This window comes from Neopelma chrysocephalum, unplaced genomic scaffold (genome assembly GCF_003984885.1).
Source record: "Neopelma chrysocephalum unplaced genomic scaffold, ASM398488v2 Primary Assembly neopelma1_63, whole genome shotgun sequence".
Classification (NCBI taxonomy): domain Eukaryota; kingdom Metazoa; phylum Chordata; class Aves; order Passeriformes; family Pipridae; genus Neopelma; species Neopelma chrysocephalum.
Window position 1 is genome coordinate 15,465,845 of NW_020897720.1, and position 23,164 is coordinate 15,489,008.

At 40.5% G+C, this 23,164-nt stretch overlaps 1 protein-coding gene across 2 annotated transcripts in view; it reads right to left on the reverse strand.

Annotated features, from left to right (window-relative positions):
* The window catches only part of ATP10B (ATPase phospholipid transporting 10B (putative)), a 174,681-nt gene that overhangs the window by 148,752 nt on the left and 2,765 nt on the right, over nucleotides 1-23,164 (reverse strand). For both annotated transcript variants that reach the window (XM_027682687.1, XM_027682686.1), the window contains exon 2: nucleotides 21,360-21,490. The gene's annotated coding sequence lies outside the window, so the exon portion shown is untranslated. The remainder of the gene's footprint in view (nucleotides 1-21,359; nucleotides 21,491-23,164) is intronic.

Consider the following 23,164-nt stretch of genomic DNA (forward strand, 5'->3'; position numbering starts at 1 on the left):
AGCACTCTCTTAAATAACTCTAGAAGACACTTCAATTACTTTTGGCAGTGTACAATAAGAAAGACACGGAAAAACTAGAGGGAGTTTGAAGGAAAGAGAAAATGAAGTAAGCTGGAAAATAAAGAACAATTTTTTTTGAGAGGATTAAAGGAAGGTTAAAAAATAAAAATAGAAAACCACCACAAGCTACTTGTTTGGGTAAGTGATGACTAAGAATGAATAATATATCAGGCATAACATATCTTTAGGCTATTAACTTCCAAGTGGGAATGGATTACTTAGTGTGGTGCCCAATGCAGAACCAGAAGCAGCAGCACTGGATGATGTCAAAGAAAAGGCAGGTTATTTATAGAGCAAAGCTCACTGACAGGAAAATATGTTACTTCCCAAGAGAAGCAAAAGGAACTAAATATCAAGAAACTGCAAGAAGGTTCAGATCCAGTGCATCAAAAATCACATCACGTGAGAGACTGACCTGGGGACAAACATTCACTGAAATCCCACTGACTCAGGCTAAAAACAGCTCCCACAGAAAGGGATCCTGTTCCCAGTTCTGCTGCTTCAGGTACCTGCAGAGGAGCACCCTCAGGGTTGTGATTTACAGGCAGGAGGTTTCCCCAGCACACACAGTGGTTTATTCCTGCCCTGGGATCACAATTCATAACCTTGGCTCCCAAAATTCCAGCCAGGCAGCAAAGCTGGGCTGATGTTCCATATGGGAGAGACACACTCTGCTCAGCACTGGCCCCTAAAGGGAGGGCTGGAATTTATTTGTTTTGTTGTAGCAATTGTTCTGTCCATTACTTGAAAGAAGTGTTATATCTTTTTATCTGGCAAGAAAAAATGACTGCCAGCTAACCATCACATTGATTTAATTAATAGGAAATTCACTTAAGAAGAGGAAGAAAAAATATCAACTGAGTCTCAGAAAAATCATCCTACTGTCTTAAAAGCATGTAAAATCACCTACCAACACTATTTTTGAAATTACATCAATATTGCAGATACTTAGGACTTCTTCTGAGAGACAGCTTAACTGGCTTTGAGGAGTCTCCATGGGGCAGATATTCTCTCTCAGTGAATCTTGTCAGTATTTACTGATTAACCTTTACCAACCAACCAACCAAGGAAAAGGCAGAGAATTCATTCAGTAGAATGACCAGCTCTGGTTTCTGCCTTGAGTTTTTCAGAGGTGCCACTGTAACCCAAGACAATCCCACTGTTTTTTACTCCCCTTTCCAGAACTCACTTTTCTCCACACCCACAGGAGCCACTGAAAATATTTAAAATGCCAAACCTCAGCACAGGTTTTGAATGAGAATCTCACTCCCAGACCTCCACAGACCAGCTGGTGAGTCCCTCCACCCTGCCCTGGGTCTCAGTAACCTCCCATTCCAGCAGACACTCATCCCATAAAACCTCTGGAAACGTGTCCTGGTTTGGGTTCACAGCTCTGTCATGGTTTGAAACCCCCAAAAATCCAATTCCCCAGTCCAAGCCTCCCTCCCACAACTCACCCCAGTGTGAGGGGGGTTTTCCAGACACAACACAAGACTCAATATGGGGGGAAGGGAATTATATTACAATTATTACACAAATAAATATTATAATACAGTTAAGATTGTGCATATAATATCTCTCCTATGGTAAAGGAGAGTTTCAAACCACGACACTCTGGGTGCCCCCAAGACTCTGCTTTAGTACTAAGTGCTATTATAAAACACACCTGTGTGTGTAGATATATATATATAAATATAAACTCACTTTGAACAATGCCATGATGAATAGAGGTTAGGAAAGGTCTGGTGCAATAGAATAGAAATGGACTGGTTGTCATGGTGAATAAAGTGGTGTAGAATCAGCCAAACATGTTTCATTTTATTTCAGCTGCTATTCAGATACCCATGAAAGCATTTTCTTGTTTGGAAGAAAAACATCAGTGGCCTCCAAAGAATTGATTTCATTGGCACGAATACGTGTGATACAATGAAAATATCTTTTAAGGTAAAATATTTATCATTTTAATATGCAAACAAACTCATGTAGAAAACCAGCAAGAAAACTGCTGGATCAGTAATTTACCCAAAGCTAAAAGCAGCATGCAGGTGTGTCCCACACCCCAGGGATGGGGTTACAGGGAGGAGTTTTAAAGGGTAATTCTTAACATTTGGTTCAGGAGAGCAAATTTTGACCTCTAGTATTCAGCTTTCTTCTGGTTCACTAAAATAACGCAACCAAATATTATTTGGTTTATTTCTTATTTTTGTTTGTTTTTAAATATCCTGAGAAAATAAAACAGCCCAAAGGGACTACTATCTGCACATGTCTGTCCTATAGCTCCCATTTAAGTACACTCATAATACAAATTGTACTTTAAAAGTTTGCAAATAATAAGCAGTCTTTCAGCAAATAAGCCACAAGTGAGGAAAGAGTTATATTCTTTAAATATAAGACAACAGCAGCATCTCTGGGCTACTGCTCTGGTCTTTAAGTTCATACAAAGCCAAAAAAACCCATTAAAGAGTCTACAAACCAAACCAAGCCTAATTCCCATAGATCAAACATCCATTAAAGAAAATATTTATGCTCTGCATGTGTCACAAAATACCACATACATGCAAAAAAAATATGAAAAGCAGGACAAGCCAGCACAGCCACTACTGGTACAGACATCTTGTTATTACATTTGTTGAGAACTCGTGAAAAGTAAATTTTGGGGTCAGCAGTTTATAAACAGTACAACTGAAATACAACCACAATCCAATCTTTTCATGCTTCTTTTTTTGTGAACACAGTGAGCAAAATACTCAGTTTGTTGTACATTTAAAATGCAGGTGAGAGTCACAAATGCACAGACTCAGGAACCTCCCACCATTCAACCTCCACCACCCACTCACAGCCTGGGCCAAACATCTCAGGTAACCTCTACATCATTTTCCATATCCAAAAATCAAGAGATCCTCCCTAGAACACAACCATTCCAACAACTTCAGCTCTGCATTTACAGCTGACACCAACCCACAGCTCAGGGTAATGGAGCTGCTCTGAACTCTGCTCCAAACAGGAACCAGCAAAGTCATTCTGAACAGCCCGGACCAAAATCTCCCAAAAAAGTTTCTAAGAACAGCCTTACCTTTTTTTGTTTGTTTGTTTCCCTCTCTGTTCCTCCTAAATATTCCAAGCTCAGTGGAGGTCTCTCACTTACTTTGCTTTCTTTTTAAGGAGCCCACCACCCTCCCACTTCTTACCTGGGTGGCATTAATGGTTCACTGGAGCCACCTGTTTGAATTCTCTCCTGTTACAATCCAGGTGTGTGAAACTTGATGCAAAAGACTTTCAAACTGGGATAGCCACTGTTATTCCAACAATAAATATACTTTTTTTTTTTTAAATAAAATAAGTGACTCACAAGGTAGGAAAAAAGAATGTTTTTTCCATTTTCTGTATGAACCAAAAGATCAAGGAAAGATTTGCATTTGAGTCCTTCCCAGGTGTTCTCTATATCCTGCCCAACAACCTTCCCAAATGACACCTTCAGATATGACAGGGAAAGGTTAAAGCCAAGTACATCTTTCTTTCATGATAAATAAAGATACACATTTTCACTTCTTCCTCATCATCAGCAGCCAGTCAATTGTGTATATGCCCAATAAATATCAACTTACAAAACTCCCTTGAACTGTGAATATTATTTGGCCCCAAACTTTTTAATCATCAAGAATATCAAAGAAAAGAAAGAGCCCGGAATAATTTCTACATCCTTTTTGCCTAATCAAGCAATCAGAATTCATTTTGGGTTTTTCTTTACAAAGACTTGCAGAGTCTGGCAAAACTCAGGCTGAGATCAGTGAAAAATTCTGTCCTTATTTACAGCCAAATAAGTAACTAAGAGCAGTGCACTCTTCACCTCTCCACTGCAGCTCCTCAGCTCAGAGCAGCCCATCTTTTGGAAGTTCTGTGGCTCACACTCCCCAAAATGCTTGGCATGGAACACTGGAAGCAAATTTTCCCTGGAAGTGAACACGCTGTGGGTAGAGTTGTAAAGCTGCTCCTACAAGCTGCCCAGCTGGGAGCTGCTGGATCCCAATTAATGTTCCATGTTTGATACCTGCATGGAAACTTCTCTGGGATGCTGAGATGCTGAAAACAAAATGCAGAGTTGTCTGGAAAATCTGGTCTAACTTTTTCTATATGCCATTAATCTAAAACTTATAAACATGAAGTATCATATAAAAATATAAATTCAATAAAATAATGAGTATGGGCATCTGTTTTAATCGGGTTTTCCACTTTAAATAGACACTACTTCAGTCACACCTTTCAATCTACATAAATGTATTAATAATGGATTTATTAATGCATTGATATTTCATATCAGAAATGATGTATTTTTTCTATTCCTCAAACACCATTTTTAAGCAATAATTTATAATAGAAGATCCAACAGAAACTAAGCACGAATTTTTCCAGCATTAAGAATAATAACTTAATTAACTCAGCAGGGTTTAATGGTATGTTGAAGCTACAGATGAGTTAGCTCTTAAGTAATAATGTTATTAATAATAATTATGCCTGTATTAAAATTATTTATTTTTATCATTAGCTTGACTTTCAGAGATATTGAGCAGCACAGCAGTTTAATACTGAAGCTGCAGTAACCAGGGGGTTCCAGGATGAGACTGTTGAAGTCCCAAGCACAGCTGAGGAGCCTCCTCTGCCAGGGTAAAGGCTACAACCCTGGGCAAGGTCCCTGGTGTTCCTCAGGATCAGGCATTTGATGGTCCAGATTCATTTCAATAACCAGTCTGTAAAAGTCACCTGATTTTGACACTTCTTGTGGAAACATGTTTTTTTAATAGGAAGATTTTTTTAAAAGAAATCAGCAGCCCAAAATTTACCTCATTCTACCTCTGCACAGTTATTATTAAAAACTTCAATGTTTCATTTAAACTCATTATCCAGGGAAAGCAGAATCACAGATTTTAGGCAAATCATTGCAGCAGAAGCTGGCTCTTTGTAGGCATTAACACACTTAGAACCTCCAACACTACAAAAGCTTTTTATTGATTCAGAATAGCAAGTTAATATTTGATCCTTTCCTCTTGATATCTGACTCTTAAAGAACTCCCAAAAGTCAAGCACTAACCATGTGAACGGGAGCCTATTTGATTTTTTCTGGGCTGTCCTCACATGAGTTGGTTACTGGCAGAATCTCCAGTGTCTGGCAGTCCTTTAACAAATTATCAGGGGGAATCATGCAGAACATCCACCAAAGTAATTGAGGACAGAGGCAGTGGCTGTAAATTCCATCTTTGGTGTTTGCTCAGTCTTAATCTCTGGAAATGAAAACTTGGAGAGAAGACCAGTGAGGGAACTGTTCAACCCATTATTAATTTATTCATAACCTTATTTCAAAGACACAATGAAATCTTAAATTAAGGATCTACTGGAAGAGATACAAATAAAAATATGCCACAAACTGCCTTCCATTCAGCCATTCAGAATCAGGTCTATTTGCTTTTTTTGACAGATGGAAAATTTCAGTGCAGTTTGGACTCATGAAGCCGATTCAGCTCCAGTGAGGGAAATGGGATTTCATTGCCCAGTCCCCAAACATGTTGTCTGTTATACAAGGCAGTTTTATTCAACTTAGAAAAAACAGCTGGCAGGAATCAGATAATCAGATATTCTCTGGGGTTTGTCCCCCAGTAAAATAAAAATAGGATGAATCCTTTTGAATTTCAAATAGTGAATATACCAATTTTGATCTGAAGCAATGCTGCAGGAAAGGGTTTTGGTACAAATTTCTAGAGCTCCTTGCAGTACTGCATTTAGTGGGGACAGTGTTTGCCCCATTGCAGCTCTGAATGCCTGTTTCCCAAACCAGTGTTCATGTACCATTTGCAAACCCAGTCCAGCTCCATCCACGGCACATCCAAAACAGCCTCCAGAATACAGGTTATACTTGATATTCTGGTGGGCTTTAAATCTTTGTCTAAAGGCTTCTGTCTATTCTTTTTATTTTGCAATTTAATTTAGTCATGGAGGGTTAATTAGGCCTTAGATTTATAATTAGAGCCGTGAGTCAGCTCTTCCCATCCTGTGCTATGGCCAGTTTTATACCAGAGTCTCCAAAGAAGAGAATGTAATTCGTTATTTTATGCAAATATCCCATCAGCTCTAAATGAAATAGAGATGGAAATCTTTCCAACCCTTGTCTGTGCAGGAATCCTCTGCCAAAGATTTCATTAGAAGCACTAGAAAGAATCCAAAGGAGGAAGAAGGTCTTATATCTCATATGTGGGGAACTCTTTACATTGTGGGGATTCATTCCTGAAGAGATGGGGAGGCTGCAGGTTCTCTCACCAAACTGCTGTGCACTGTTCTTAGACAGACCCCAAGTGTTTCACAAAAACACAATAAATTCATCAGCTTTTAACAGAGGATTATGGTAGAGCTCTCCTTCAACTTAAATATTTTGTATGCAACTGTTTCAATAAGCTTATTTTGCAGGAAGTCTTTCTGTAATTTAAGCATGAAGGAAATTCTGGAATTGAAATCCAGTATCCAACCAGGTCTTGACATGTATCTATTAAATCTAAAAGAGCAAAATCCTCAGTTACTCTTCTATCTACTGTGGTCTGGTTTACTTCAGGTCACATTAAGAGGGAAATAAGAAATCCTCTGCTTCTTAAAATTGAAAAGAATGAGGCCCTGAAGCAAAGAGTTTGCTAAAAAGTAGAAGTTGTCTGATAACAAGAAATTGCCAGCTGGCTTTTAGACATCCTGTAACATTTCTTTAGATAACTCCATAAGAAATGTCAGAAAATCATTAAAAGAAAGTTTTCAGAACAGAAGTACACTGATAAAAATTTTTTCTGAGCCTACTTGAGTAAATGCAGCTGAGAGGAAAGGGATTGTGGCCTCAGTGCACAAGAAGTACCTTTTTATGTGCCTGCTTTCCTGCACAGATTTGAAAGAAAGGAGTGACCATCTCCAGCTGCTGAGCAAGCACAGGTATCTCTGTCAGAAGTGTTACTGCAGAGGAAGTAGAAAGCAGATGGAGGATCTAATGATCTAACAGAATTATCCTGAAAGTTTTGCAGAACCACTTTGCAGACAAGGGCTCTGAAAATGAAGCAGAATTGTGGTTCCTGAGGGCTCTGCAGTGCCCAGGGTGCCCGGGGTGCCCTCAGACTGCAGCAGAGCAGGGAAAATGTCCTTTGTGTCCCACACTCAGGGGAGCAGTGACAGGAACATTGGACCTTCCAACAACCCACTCAGTGCTCACTGCCAGCACTGTGCTTCCAGACACCAGAGTTTGGAGTTCCCAAACTCCAGCCAGGTGTTTTCTGTCCATGGGACACGGAGCTGCAGCACCTGAGGAATGCAAGGTGGGCACTCAGAACCAAAATGAACCAGTCTGGTCCCCCAGCTCACCTCAGCTATGGTGACACCAACTATCTCAGCCTCTAATGTCAGCATTAAAGTGGGAGACAGAAACTGGGCAAGGAAAACTCTGGGTTCCTGAGGAGAAATGTATAAAATCAGTGGCACAGAGAGAGGGAAGGGGGAACACCAGACCTTGCTGTGGATGAACTCCTAACTCTGGAGTAACTCCAGAACTACCTGGATTTTAGACCAAGACTGTAAAGGCAGTATTCCTACACATCCTAACTCTGAACCTGGCAAGTGCTGAAGAATGTGAATATTGGCTAATGAGTATAAAATATATCAGGAGTCCAAAGGAAAAGTTCCTCATCCTGCCACAGTATGGGCCATGCTTCCAGTCTGGTTTTTCTGTCCATAAACCTGAGATTGCCACAGTAATTTCCATGCTGGCTGGATTTCACCCCAAATCTATTGGAGAAAAAGAGTGTAATTGTGTGGCACTGTGGCTGCCTGACATCAGCCTGGGTAACAGCACCTGAAAAGCAGCCTGAAGGTGGGATGGGCTGTGTGCTCTGCCCGGAGCAGGAGCAGGAACAGACATCACTCACTGCAGCATTGCAGGCTCAGCCTTGTGGGAATGGCTGCTGGGAACGAGGCAAATCTCTGGGATATCAATCAATCTGGACCATTCTTTCTATTTCCCTTTCATTCAACCTAATTTATTCCAGTCTCATACTCTGCAGACTTATGTGACTGGAATCACATCTTGGATTCTTTTATAACTTAAAAAGCATTACATTTACTTTTTGAATCATTTAGAAATTTCCGCATAAGGATCTTTGATGTAAGTTACAGTCCAATAAAGCTGGCTTTTCTTAGAATTTTCTAGAATATTCCAAGATGAGATTTGGAATGCAGCTGCACTTTTGGGGCCCGAATCTGACCCAACACAGTCCCACTGACTTTAACTGATTCCATTTCACTACTATAGCATTGCTTATACTTGGCACACACTGTAATTATCAGCTGATATTTCTCATATACTACTCTACATCTAGCAAGAAATCCAATCTTTTCTTTCAGCCCTCCTGTGCATTTCAAACAATGTTCTCATGGAAATATAATGGTCAGTTTTAGAGGCTCTGGCAATAGGATTTCTACAACATCATTTCAGCTTTTATATCCATGTCATTAACCCTTGTACAGTCTTCAGGCTTTTCTTCTTCATGACTGTTCAAAATTCAGCAGTTGTCATCTGTCTCCAGCCTCCTAACAGCTGCATTTTCCCCTAATGCTCCTCACTTACTTTACACCCCCTTACTGGCATTTTCTGTCCATCTGTCTCTGATGCTCTGACTGCTCTCCTTTGGAACACTTGCTCCATCAGATATCAAAGCTGTCAGTGTCTTCTTTGCTTAATCCCTGAGTCCTTCAAAAGCATGTCTCGAGCCTCTTCTCCCCTGACCAAATAACTCCTGATCCTCCCTCAGTTCTCTGGAATTGAGTCCAGTGGCAGGTTCAGGTTGGTGAAGAGTTTGCTCGTGCTGTCACCACTGTGTGACTGCAGCAGAGAGTTCACTGCTCTCCTTCCAACAGGGAGATTTGAGACAAGGGGATCCAGCTGTAAGTTTGAAGGGCTCTGGTTTATCCAGCCCACCCAGCTTGGATGATGTGCTGCTCCCCTGGCCCAGAGCCATCAGTGCCCAAAGCCTTGGCTGTGGCTGAACACACCCCAGGGCATTCCTGGGGCCCAGCTAAAGAGAATGATTTTTGTATTCTTTTATTTGGTTCAATTGGCTAAACTTTTGAGGGTTCCACATTGCAGCCTGTAAAGGTCTTTGTTTAGGGTGGCTCTTTGGGGCAGTGGGAGCCCGACCACACCATTAATGGCACCAACTGGGACACATTGAACTCTTTGGGACACGAGCCAAGAGCCTAAACCAGCACAACAGAGAGTCCAGCCAAGCTTCACAGGAGTCAGGACAGAACACACTTCATATAGTGCTGAAATGTTATCAGGAACTTTTGTCAGTCCCTCCATTTTCAGTTCCAGGAAAATTATTCACTTAATGTATAAAAAACCCCAAAACTACATGAAGTTCCTGTACAAAACTTTTCAACTTTTCAACTAGAATAGGGCTGGAACATATTTCATATTCATATTGTGTTAAGGTGAGTTTGCTATCACTGCAGCTTACACTGCAATGAAGGAATGAAATAATTGCTTTGTGTACCCAGTACCCTGAAATTTAAAGCAAATCTTGCTTATTATTCATGAAGTTCTGCCATATGTGTAGATATGCCATGGGTAGAAACTTGTTGCAAGGATAAAATGCCTCTATCTCTAGTTTAATGCAGTGCAATTCCTTTTCTAAGTAAGGATATTATTTGATGCAATTCAAGGAGCCAAACTGATATTTCATGGTTTTGACTCTGTCAAGACCAATGTTTTAAAATAGGAATTCTTTTTATGTCTGTTTCAATTTTCAATTAATCCCTTACCAAATCAACCACACAGTCCAAATGAGGGTATTGTCAGAGTTTTAAAAGCATTGTCTTTGTGTATTTGATATATACAGGAGCAACTGGCTGCTCACACAGAATGTAAAAGCCCAGTCAGTTATTATGTGAGAATATTCAGTGCTCCAACAGGAATTAGATATATAATTCCAGAGACTCTTCAGCACATCATTAAATTTAAACCATTATCTCGCTTAGGAAAACTCAGCCAAGTCCCACTGACTGATGCTGAAAAATGGCCACTTGAAGGAAATGCTTGAATTATCTCCTATTGAAAGCACATCTCCCCTTCAGAAGGCAGATAACAGCAGATCATCACAGGGTGCTGTAATCTGCATAGAAGGTGGAATGAAATATCTCTGCAAAGATGGTCATTGCTGTTATTACTTAGTGACATTTGCTCCCATGGTTTTTGAAATCTAAATTACTGATATTAATTGATAGTAATGTGGTTTAAACATTAGATATAATTTGAATTTCACAGTACAAAAGCATTATTTAAAGTTTTTAATAAATGGCATGTTATTTGCCATAAATACTCTCCAACAAGCAACGAGCCTGTATTAACTTCAAATCTTTTTAGATTAATATCACTCTGATTTATTGCACAACACTAATAGACAATAAATCCTCCCAGTGGAAACACTTTTATTTGCAGATTAATAGCCTACCTCATAAATCATGTAAACAATCCTTTTATTATTGTTTAACCTCTAGCATTCATTGGATTTGACATACTAATAAGTTTTAAGTAGTTTTTATAATTCTTTTGTTTGTTCAGAGTTTTCAAAATGATAGATAACAATTTCCTAACTAATTCAAATGTAGTACATGGGCAAACCCCTCATGCACATTAACAGATACTCATGAACACACAGTCAAATGCATCCTAAATACAGCTCAGCAGTAAAACCAGTCCAAGAAACAGAAAATCTCTAAGAGGGTGAATTTTCTAATGTGCTGTGCTTTTAGTCATATGTGCTTTTAGTCACACCCAGGCTGTGACTAAGACAGATCTGCCCTCTGCCTCTCCAAGAATTGACAAATGGAACAGTCCTTTTCTAATCAATTTATGGCACTGTCAACATCAATAGAGCTCCTGCTTTCATCTCGGGGTAAACAAGAGCTAAACTTGTCCACTTTTTTTCTGCATTGCTGTAAAAAGGACTTAAACAACAACCCTGCTATGAGCCCTGAGCTTCAGAAATGGCTGTGCTCAAAAATCCCAGGAGTCAAACCCCCTGAGCACCCTTGGCCTGAACAGCCCTTGGAAGCTGTGCCTTGGTACCAGAACTGGGGGCTTTGCTTTGCCCTTCCCACAGAATGCCCTGGCACAGAGAACTCCCTCCCTCCTCCATCCCTGCAGATTCCTCAGACATGAGCAGAGGTTCAGGTCTTCACTTACAAGGACACCACTCTGAGGTTCTCCTTGACTCCTTTCAGCTACCAAAGGAAGTCTCAAAGCTTCAGTTTGGAGATTTTGGAGTCTGATGACCTCATTCTCCAGTCCAGGACAGGAATAACCCTCTAAACCAACAGGGCAGGGTGTTCTGGCCACAGCTGTAACCCTTCAGTGACCCAACACACCAACATGTGCATTCCCTGCCAGCATCACCTGTTCTTGTGCTGTTTTTTGCTCTGTACAGTCATGGGCAGAATTAGCTCAGAGCCTACAAACAGCTGACAGGTGGTTGTACAACCCAACATTGCCTTTTGCATTGCAAAGGATGTTCAGTGGCTTCATTATGATTCCAACTCTTTTTAATCGGTGTAAAGGCCATGAACCTCTTCCTTCACAGCTAAGTTGATTGAGTACACATTCTGTAACTGCCATACTGAATTTAATCTTCTCTAATTTTACTCTCTTTCTTCCACTAAGACAAGCATTTGCAACATCTCTAGTTTAATTTGGAAAAAAAATCAGAGCCTCTCCTTCACTTTAAACTTTCCTTTGTATGATCTTAAGTATGATGCCATTTTCAAAACATGAGTTTATATTGTAAGAAAAAAGAAAGAATTTAAATTGAAAGAGAGCAGCCTCACATTTCAGGAGGCACAGTTCTCCTGCAGCACAAGGCCTGTTCCTTTCCATAACCTGCAGGGGAAGTTCCTTTCCCCATATTCACATCAAGGCTTTCTCCACCTCTCCATTTAGCAGCAGGGATCAGGAAAGATAGATGGATGTTTGATCAAAATCTTAATTAGAACACAAAGCCAAACTGATTTGCAGTTCTCATCCTCTCTGCACTTCCTTCTCTGCAGATGATAATTGCTGAAGTGGCATTTCATAAGAGGATCCTGCCTGTGACATTCAGACATAGTGGCATTTGAAAGAGGACTAAAGACACACAAAGGCAACACAGAGAATCTCCCTGCCACAGCACAATCTGCTCATTTTGTTATTTACCCTTCAGCAGAAGCAGTGGAATAAAAATAACCCTAATCTGAGGGGAAAAAATTGTTTATGAAAATCTGATTGTCTCCTCTTGAACTCTCCCTTCCTGCCAAGCACTGAGTGCATCCCAACAATCCCATTAATCACGGGGTGTTTAATTCACAAACAGAGCTGCTGGGACAGAGCAGGGAGGGGGAAGTGGGACACACAGTCCAACAGGCCACAGCATCTTCAGGAACCCAAATGTTGTGCCATTATATCCCAAATTTGGAGAAAGGTGACTGGACAAGCTCCTCAGGAATGTGGTGACTGGGGGAACAGCAGCACAGATGCTTGAACCCAAACCCTTTACTTCCTAGAGCTCCTTAGGATCTTATTTTCCAATCAGTGCACACAGAGTATGATGAATTAGTGCTTCAATACCCTGGATAAACTTTCAGTTTAAAATGCTGACCACAAAAAGTGTACATTGCAATGGGGTGGTGGAAGTAAGTGTAGCTCCATAAAACAGCTCCTCATTAAGCTCAGAAAGGTAAAAACCAACCAACAAACAAAAAAAAAGCAGTTTTACTCAACACATCTATCCCCACTTGAGTTCAGAAATAAAGACAGACAGCAGTTCATTTGCATTTGTGCTTTATCCTAATCTTCCATAACAATAAGTGAATTTAATCATATCTGACCATAACAAAATTAGACCATTTGAGGCTGTGGGAATCAAAAAAACCAAAGCATCAAAAAAGCCTCCACGCTGCATCCTACAAAGATCCGCAGCAGCTTTTAAATTCTGCTCAAGTGCACCATTCTCAGCAAGGCCAGCTTTCAGAATCCCGTGCTGTCATTTTAAAAAGGAATAAAATATATTCTTAGTCCCCACTATGAATCATCAGATTGCATTAAAAAAAAAGAGAGAGAGGGAAAAAAAGGCAAAAAAAAGCAGAGAGTTTAAAGCACAGAGAGAAAGGGGGGTATGGGGACAGGGAGAGGCTGCTTGAAACATCCAAAAGAATCTTTGATCTTTATTGAGAATTGATCCTGTGATTTTTGAATTGCATATGAACATTAAGGTATCTTCTTTATTCACTTCAGTGTGCTTGGATCAGACCCTTAAAGCCTTGTCAGGGAATTAATGCTTTACAATGCAACCAGCAAAACTTTGGAGCAATGTTACTATTCTGACTTTTGTTCCTCTTTCTTGGCTGAAACAAAAGCAGAGCACTGTCTATACTGTTAAATCTTATAAATACAAACAGAAAGACATATATTTATGGTAGGGCTTTCTTTTTAAAGCAACCTTTGTTCTCCAGCCAAATTTCTGTGCATTGGCACATTCTGCACAAAGTTGGATCCTCCCCCAGTGAGAAGGTTCCAGGCAACATTGATTGCCTGTCATTTTTAGCATCCTGCTTCTCAATACTGGAAATATGCACAGTCTGCTGGGTAACTTGTCTCTGAAAATTAGGTGAAATTTAGGCTGAAAAAACTATTTTCTCTCTATCATGGAAATGATTAGGAAGAGGTACTTACAAATTAGAAAAACTCTTTTCTCCATTGTACGTTCATAAAAGCAACTTAATTGTAAAGAAGCAAGAGGCTTACCACAGGCTTTTAGTGAAAATTTAAACTAAGCAGCTCATTTGAAACATTTATGTTTTATCATGATAAAAAGAAATGGAAAGTGTACACTTCCAACTCCCCATAGTTTCTGTATTTCTCACTGTTGCATGCTCAGCTAACTTTGTTACAGCTCTCCAGATAATACTGCAATTCTGTTCCTTGGCTCTTTCCTTCTGAATGATCACAAGAGTCAAATTTTAATACTTTTTAAAAATGAACACTTACCATGCCTTCATTCACTGTGCCCAATTTTAGCAGCATTCTGTGTGTTACTGTACATTCATACCAGGACACATTTCCTGGCTGCAGAGCTGGGATTGGGATCCTGCACCAGGTCAGAGCTGAACACAACATCCACGAGGGGAAAAGGAAAAGGCAAAACATATGGAAAGAATTCTTGCAGAGTTCTGCAAACTTCTGCCAAAGCCTCAAAGGTTTGATGAGAAGGAAGAATCTGTTTGGAACCAGGAGAGGGTTGGAATATGGAAAATAATGAAATCTGAGGATGCGGGGAAAGAGGATTGAGTGTTAAAGATTTCTAAAAGTCAAATTTTTCATTATTTTTAAAAGTCTGTTGAAATATTGCAAATTTACTAAAACATCTGAAGAATCTAAGAAGTGCATCCCAAATGACTGTGGGAACACTGAAGCTGAGAAAGACCCACAGACACGTCCAGATCTTCAACCAAAGGGAAGAGGCAAATGAACACTGGGAGAGTTTGATGGGGAATGAAAATCACTGAGAAATTGGTGCAGGACAGAAAAATACTTCAACAGGCTTTGACAAAAATATTCATTACATAAGTAGATATAGTCAAAAATACTCCTTTTTTAATTCTTTACCCATATGCTCACAGACATGAGGGCACACAGCTGGTGAATGGTGTCCTGCAGAGTGTACCTGGTATGGACAGGTGGACTATATCTGCTATTTCTGAATACAAATCTAACATGGATTTAAGTGGATTTAAATCTAACATATATAAATTAAAAAAAGAGAAAGTAGAGCATATATATATAAAGTAATGTTATCAGAACTGTAACTCTGTAACATTTTTTTGTGATTAATAATGGTGTGAAGAGCCATAGAACTGGAAGTTAATAATAGTGGCATGTTTATCAATGAGTCTATTAGTAAATAATTGGTTTATTAGTAATATAATGACTAGATAATAAACTTAAAAGCTTCTATCAGTTACATCTCTGCATTCAAACAGGAGAGAGTCAGAACGGGGGGCAGCACCTTCTTCAGTTAATTACTCTTATCAATATTGTGCAGAAATAATGAAAATCAGTGGAAGTGTCTCCATATGGAGCAGATTAGCAAAATCCAAATCTTATGGAAAATACCCAGTGGCCCAGTCTCAGTTCTATGTTATCTGAATTCAGGGATATTTGAATAAATGATTGAAGCCACGTGGCACAAGCAAACATGGGAAATGATGTAACTGTGTCTGTCCCTCACTGGGTCAGAATGTACCATGTTCAATGGGGTCTAAGGAAATATGAGATTACAGAATCAAGAGTAACTTTTAAGTCAAGAAACAAATCAAATAAGCCCCTGCAAATCTAGGTCAGCTGTAGGTGATATGCAGGAACACTGAGGTATAACACAACATCTCTATCCACCAAAATGCCCCAAGGAAGAAAAGGAACATTGAACATCTTGGGTTCCAGCATTCCCAGAACTTGGGACTCCAGCCTAAGCTTTCATCCAGGTGGGATCTTGAACCTGTTTTTAAAGATGATAACAAAAAATTGTCCTAATTTTAAAAACATCAGCTCCAGCAGCTCTGGGGAACTGAAAAAACAACCCATTTGCACTGAGGAGACAAAATAGCAATGCATTTACAGGCTCCCAATCACTGGAATTGAAGGCATCTCCAGCTGCTTGGGACAATTTTAGCTCAATACTTGCCCAAATATATCAGGGTTATGCTTCTATCCCTTCAAGGAGATAATGTTCTGTAATATTATGGCAGTGGTGGCTGTTGTCTCCTCTGTCAGGAGAGATGATGAGACTGGCACTGCCCAGCCTGGGAGCTGATAACACTGGCACTGCCCAGCCTGGGAGCTGATAACACTGGCACTGCCCAGCCTGGGAGCTGATGAGACTGGCACTGCCCAGCCTGGGAGCTGCTGCCAGGGACAGTCTCCACATCTCATGCTTTTGCCTCTTTTCTTGGGCCTGCCCTGACAAAATACTTCAGTTGAGGTTCTGTGTGTGTTTGAAGAGCTGGGTTTGACCTTGGCTTGGACAAAATGCAGCAATTCCTCAGTCAGTCGTGTTTGTTCTCACTGCTGGTTTCCAGAACTCTCTGATGGAGCTGGGCAGGCACCTGCACACCTGAGCTGGCCCCTGTGTGTGCCACGGCCATACACAGAACTTTGGGGACTCCTGATCTCTGTGGCAATAACTCACATTTCCCCTCCTGTGAAGACAGAATTAACATTGCAATGTGATCCTGCACTGAAAGGGAATGCACATTCCAGGGTGTGGGGAAAGGATCTTTATAAACTCAGGGCAAGAGGAAGGAAAAGCTGACTCTGTCACCAAACCAATTACCAGCTGTAGCAGGACACCCGAGACAGAGAATGTGGCCAAAGTGTCACATTTTTTTCCTGGACCCAACTTGTCTGTGTTGCAATTTATTGAATTTGACTTTACAGACATTGCAGGACTTACAGTCATGAAGCAAATTTTTCAAAAGCTCCTTATTTTCTGAATAGTCTGAATAGCTGCCCTTCCCTGCCCAGTCCAGAACAGCCCAACCAGGGCAGGGCAGGTGCCAGGAAAAGCTGCCTGGTTATCCACACCATCCCCCTTGGAGCTCCTCACCACCTCACCTGAAGCAGTTCTGGTACTTGATACCTGCCTCAGTTACTGTAGATATTTCAGAGCAATGCAGGCACATTATATCCCATTTTCAGTATAACTTAAGGCAAGCAGACACACTGAGATACAAGATTCATAGGCACTGGAGGCAGTTCTCCATAATTTTGAGGTTTTCTCCATTTAATTTTAAAAAAGAACAGATAACAAGAATTATCAAAGCAGAAGGAAGCATGGGAATGAGTTTACACAAGTGTATTGTCTTAGTCCATAATTTCACATTATCCTGGAAGACAAAATAAAGATTAGGTTTATTAAATTTGCAGACTAGCAGAGATTGTGAGAATTTAGGAAGATGTGCTCAGAACTCATACTGATCTTGACAAATGGGACATTTGGTCTGGGAAAAAAAGATGCTATTCAAAAGAACAAGATAGATTTGCTCTACCTAGGAAGAATTTTAAGGTACACTAAAGCCAGTGTGGGCAGCAATTCAGCAAAAGGTGTTCTAAGGACTATTGTGGAGCCTTAGTTGAGCAGATGTCATGATAATGAGGAAAATCAGCCACTGTATTATGATATAGAAACTGTTCTGTCAGAGGCATGAAGTTGGTTTTCTGCTCTTGTAGTGGTACTGAAAACCCCCCAGCTGATGCTTTAGGTCTGATTTCAGGCCCTGAGTGTCAGCTGGACACCCACAAGAGAAGAGGGAGAACGACACGAGGTCTGGAAATGGGTCCTAAATGTGCTGAATTCCTTGCACAGGGACTTGAACAGATACTGGGAAAATACTGTGAGAGGCTTCATAAGAGTGCTGGGGAGGGCTAAGGAGCATCTCTGGTAGATCTGGGTAACCAGTTCCAGCAGTCAGGACAAAGTCTGTGGGAGTGGCTGAACCCCCACCCTTCCTGGGGACTGGAGGGGCTCCCCCAGCACTGCTGGCACTGCCCAGGGACAGGGAAACACAGGAGACCAGGGACCTTTGGGGCTTGGCCTCTGGACAGAAACCGAGTTATGACTGCAGACACATGTGGGATTAAACCTTGTGCTCTTTAATGGTGGGGGCTGGTGAGGGAGAAGGGAAGAAAACCCCTGAGGGTTTTTAATTATTATTAATTATTATAATAAATAATAAATATTAAAATAAATAATAAATATTATTATTAATAATATAATTAATTATTATTAGTGCCCGAGCTCCTCTCCTGCCCCACCTGTACAGACACCAGTGTGTGCACACACCTGTACACAGACACCACCCCCAGTCCTGGCAACTGAGCTCAGGTGAGACACAGGCATCAGGGTCACCTCTAAGTTACTTGTTTTAACTTAAATTTCAGAAACCTGGCTCGAATGATTCATGAATGTCTTGTGATTCTGAACATTTTCATACCATTGCCATGGCAACCTGATGTGATAGAGGCAGGGGATAGAAAAGTCACAGAGATCTCACTAAAAAGATGTTGAGGCGGTTTTTAAGAGAAGTAAAAAAGGTGAAAACACAATCTAAAATACATTAAATGCAAAACATACCCCTGCAATGTCATATACATCCTGAAATGCAACAAACTGAGCCTGTGAAAGCACTAAGGGCAGATTCCTCTGCTGCTGAATACAGATGGAGGTTTGAGTTCTCAGCATTAACACTGATGCCAGTCCAGCAATAACTGGCTGAAGTCAACAAAGAAAAGCACCTTTGCAAAGCAGGAAGGCTGCTGGGTTCTGATCACCTTTACTGGAGAAGTCCTCACCCATCCTTCACCCTGAGTTATAACCATTATTCTTACTACTCAGCCCATCCTAGGATGTCTTGCTTGCTTTTAAGGATTAATATTTGATTTAACCTCTCAACTTCCTCAAGATGACTCTTTCTTTAAGCTTCAGTATTTATAAAAAAATTGCTTTAGTTTTTTTTTCTTCTTCTTCCCCTTTCTTTTGCATCATTACTCATTTTGGAAGCAGATGCTGCAGTAAGACATGTGAGATTGAGCACACTTCAGAATATTAATGGTGGAACATTTCCTTTTAATGTCTTAATCACTGTCTTCTGAGGCTCTGGCTGCTTCATTTTGGATTTAAGAGCTGAATTCCAGTTAGCCAGTTTGTGTAAGAGGTACCAAAAGTACTACTGAGTTTCAATTTCTCTAATCCATCATTGTATTTTAATTTGAAATACAAAAAATAGGCAGAGTTTATTTCCAAATGCACCTTTTGACCTTGGCCTGATCAGACCAATTATTTCAGAGCTCCATGCCCTTCCATTCTCACTGAACTCTGAGGTGGTTTTGTGTCTGGGCACTTAATTTCAGTTGTAAAACAACTTTAAGTTGGGTCAGAAGGTGAAGTCAGTCCAGGCAGGGAGGGGGGACCTTCCACTACCCTGGACTTCACATCCCATTTGTGCTGTGAGAGGAGTGGGGTTAAAGAGGGAAGGAAAGGAACAGGAATGGGGTCCTTTGGCCTCCCAGACCTTCAGTCCTGCCCCCAGGGCCAGAGGGACAGAGCTGGTCCTGCCCCTGCCCTGCTGACACGGCAGGAGGGGGAGCTGAGTTCCCTTCCCATGCTCATCACTCCGGAATCAGGGGTGGGATCACACGGGGCTCACAAGCCTCTGATCCACCAGCCACTGATCCTGGGCAGGCTGGAATTCCCTCAGGAGACAACTCCCCCCTCACCCCTTTCCCAGATGGCTCCATCCCCTCTCTGCTGTGCCTTGGGGCTGCAATGAATTAAACACCAACATGTTATGCATGAATTTGCTCAAGGAGTTCCTTGTCTGCTCATCAGTGATGGTTAATTGACCAAGAAATTTCATCTCTATATCAAAAAAGCTCAAATTAAAAATATTTTTTCTGGAAAAGTTTTCAATTATAAAATACTAATTCCAGGATGACTTTTTATTTTGACTTATAAGGTTAGTTCACTTTTACTGTGGAACAATCCCAACTGCTTTAAAAAGAAAATCTGAGTTTGCAAAAATTCTTCAATAGTGTCATGAAAAGAACTGAGGCTGTACAGACTGTTTTCTAAGAGATGTTTTTGGTAACAATCTATTTTTAATGGGCACAATATTATCATATTATTACATAAACTGATGTGAATCTTTTGCTTTGGCAGGAGAAGGATGTGATGAATCCCACTGAGCTTCCTGAAGCTTTCAGGATCACTCCGAGGAAGCAAGAAGCTCCTTGAGGATCTGCCTACTGCTTTTGTACTTTTGGAGGGCATTATGTTATTTAACATATTTCCTTTACTCACTTCAGAGCAGAGGTACATCCACACTACTGCATCTCCTGTTCCCACCTTTCCTGACACACAAGACACAAACACACTCTTTCTGGCCTTCTGTGTCCCAAACCCAACCTGATTAACTGGAATTCCCATTTTAGGAGCCCCTCAGGATTATCCTGAAGAAATGGACAGGAATGCTCCATTCACCAGCTCTGCTACAGGAGCAAATAAATCCCCAGATGCCCACACAAATCTCTTCTGAGCTAAGAAAAGCACCAACAAATCCAGAACACTTCCTACATAACATAGGCTTGGAATTATTACAAAGATTTCAATTCTGCCTTAATTTAACAACAGTTTATCTAGTTAGTGTCTAGATTATTCTCTTTTCTAATATGTCAGAGCAGGCACCTTTTCTATGGCTCCAAAGGGAACAGGGAGGAAAGCAGCTCTGAGTGGAAGTGCACAAAGCCAAGAGCAGCCAAGTGTGCCCAGCCAGGAGCAGCATTTTCACCCTGACCTGCCCCTGGCCAGGAAACATTTCCAGAAGTTACCACAGTACTGCAAACAGTACATTCCACAGACCAATTCCTACTCCATCTTCATGGCAGAAGAAAAGAAGGGGAGGTTTTCTATACACAACATATAAAACCCTAAGTGTTTAAGAATATTGTAAAATGATACTAAATTTAGAACGTTCTGTGCCATCCACACAGAGAGTTATGAGAGAAGGTTAAATGTAATCCATGAGCACCAAGAATCAAAGTAATAAACAGGCAGATGTTGGAACTCTTGGCTGGAGCACACAAACAAAACCACCTTGGAGTCTGACTGGTCTTTCCCTGCCTGAAGTAGCTGCAATGCCCTTGAAACAGGTCCCCAGAAATGAGAGGACAAGCTGCAAGAACCCTGAGGAATATCACACTGAAAACCTGTGGTCACTGGATTACAGGGGAATTAAACAGTTCAGGACAGGATGAGGAGTAAATCCCTGTTGGAATGTTTAGGTGGCCGCTGTGCAGATCTGTGCCACAGATCACAGCATTAAAGGAAACTAGAAATAAAGCAGCACATCTATTAGAAATTCACACCACAGGCCATGTCATGCACTAAGTCTTTTAGTCTTTAAAAATTAACCTTAATTTTTGCCCCAGTGTAGCAACTTTTCAGGGCTTTTCTGACTATTTGTATCATGACATGACCTGTCTCCTCTTCCAGTTCAACACTGCATTGAAAAAACAAGCAATGTATTTTCCATTGGAGCCAGAGATTATCTTTAATTTTACTGCATGAATCTTTCATTTTGCTTTTATTTTACCAGATTTAATTGTTTTAATTTTGCCAGAGTACTTTTTTTTGGTCAGTTCTTACCTTTTTCCATAAGCTTTCTGACTCCTGATTCGGATTTGTTTGCTGATCAATCCATCTCTCCACTCCCCACAGGCTCTCTGTAACATCCTTGGCTTGAGCAGTCACTCACCCAGTAGGTTTAAAAGCATTTCCTGCAAGGAATTCAAAAGTTTGTGAAGACAACTCTAGGAAGGTTTTCATTTTTGATTAACAACAGCAACCTCAAAACCATCAACCCTCATTGACACCCAAGGGTTGGAGCTCTTCAGCACAGCTGAATTCTCTGACAAGTTCCCTTAATTTCTCAAAGCTTGCCCTTTTGAAATAATTAAAAAAAGGTCATTAGTAACCCATTTGGTTTCTTTTTCTATTAATTTTAAACTGAATTAAATCAGGGTCACTCAATCCAGAGGAAAATGAAGTTTTTCTTAGTGAAACAGCTGCACGAGTGAAATGGTCATAATTATTCCTCCTCACAAATCACACCAAGTAAAATGTAGCTGCAGCATTTCTTTTATTCTTATCGATGCTCTGGCTTGTTTATAGTTAAATAGATAAAACACATTCTGATGTTGTGGTCTGGGGTGTACCAGTTGTGACTCCTGAGTCATAAACTGGAGGCAAAACATTCAGCAATAATTAGGAATAGACTCTCACCAGAGCAAAAACATGGAATCTCCCATTCACATCAATATCTTTTCACTCTCACAGGTCCCTTAACCTTATCATAAATTTGTGAGCAGGAAAATCATTGAGAAAACTACATCTTGGAACTAATTTCACTCTATTTCAGACAGGAAATGAATAAAATTACTCTCCTGGTGGATCAGACACATTTTCCCCATCACATTCAGAGAAAACATTCAGACAGACTCACACACAATAGCAAATTGTATTTGATTCCTCTGCACCAAAATGGTCTCTTGGCACTTAGAAAATCTTCCAAAGCTTTGGTAGCACCCAAGTGCTGCCACTGACAGCAGTCACAGCTCTGCTGAGAATGGACACAAAACTGGGCTGCAAACCCTGATGTGCCCCTAAAGAACTTCTTCAGATGACACTTCTCCACATGATTTAATTGCTAATGCAAGGCTTTCATATGATTAATTCGATGAATATTAAAACTGTGCTTTATTTTCATCCAGTTCTCACTACTTTCATAATGAGACATTTGCATGTATATTCATTTGTGTGTAGGATAATGTGCTTGGTATCTGACTCAGGACAGATACAAAGGCAGAATGTGTATTCAGATTGCACTTGTCCAGGATCAGGTCAAATATGATGGTCTGGATGTACAAGCAGGTCCAACATGGAAGGAAGCAGTGAAAAACAAACCCAGAATTGCTTAAGAAAAAATGAACTAAAGGAAATGTTCAAACACACCAGAATCGGTGAAAACGTCAAAAAAAAAGACCTGTGGCTACAGGAACAGTTATCTGCTCATATGGCCAGGAGGAGAGTTGATTAAGACAGAAAACTATTTAGTATCTATTATTTTGAATGAGATTTAAAGTTACTTATTAACCACCACTTCACTCCCTGCAAATCGACCCAAACCAGCCTGTTGTGCAGCTCGTGGCCTCTGCCTTGTTTTGGAGCTAAGCAGTTTTATACATATTGTTTTTATTGGATTGTCAGTATTATTCAGCTTTGCATACCTAAGCAGGTTCTTTTAAACCTATTTGCATTTAATTGTAAGAACACAAGTAAGTAAAGCTTAACTTTTTTCTTAATTAAACTCCAAACAACAAATCATCATTAGTACGACGCCCTGCAGGGACAGAGATTAGAGATACATGGCCAACCCTGAAAATCTGCTTTTG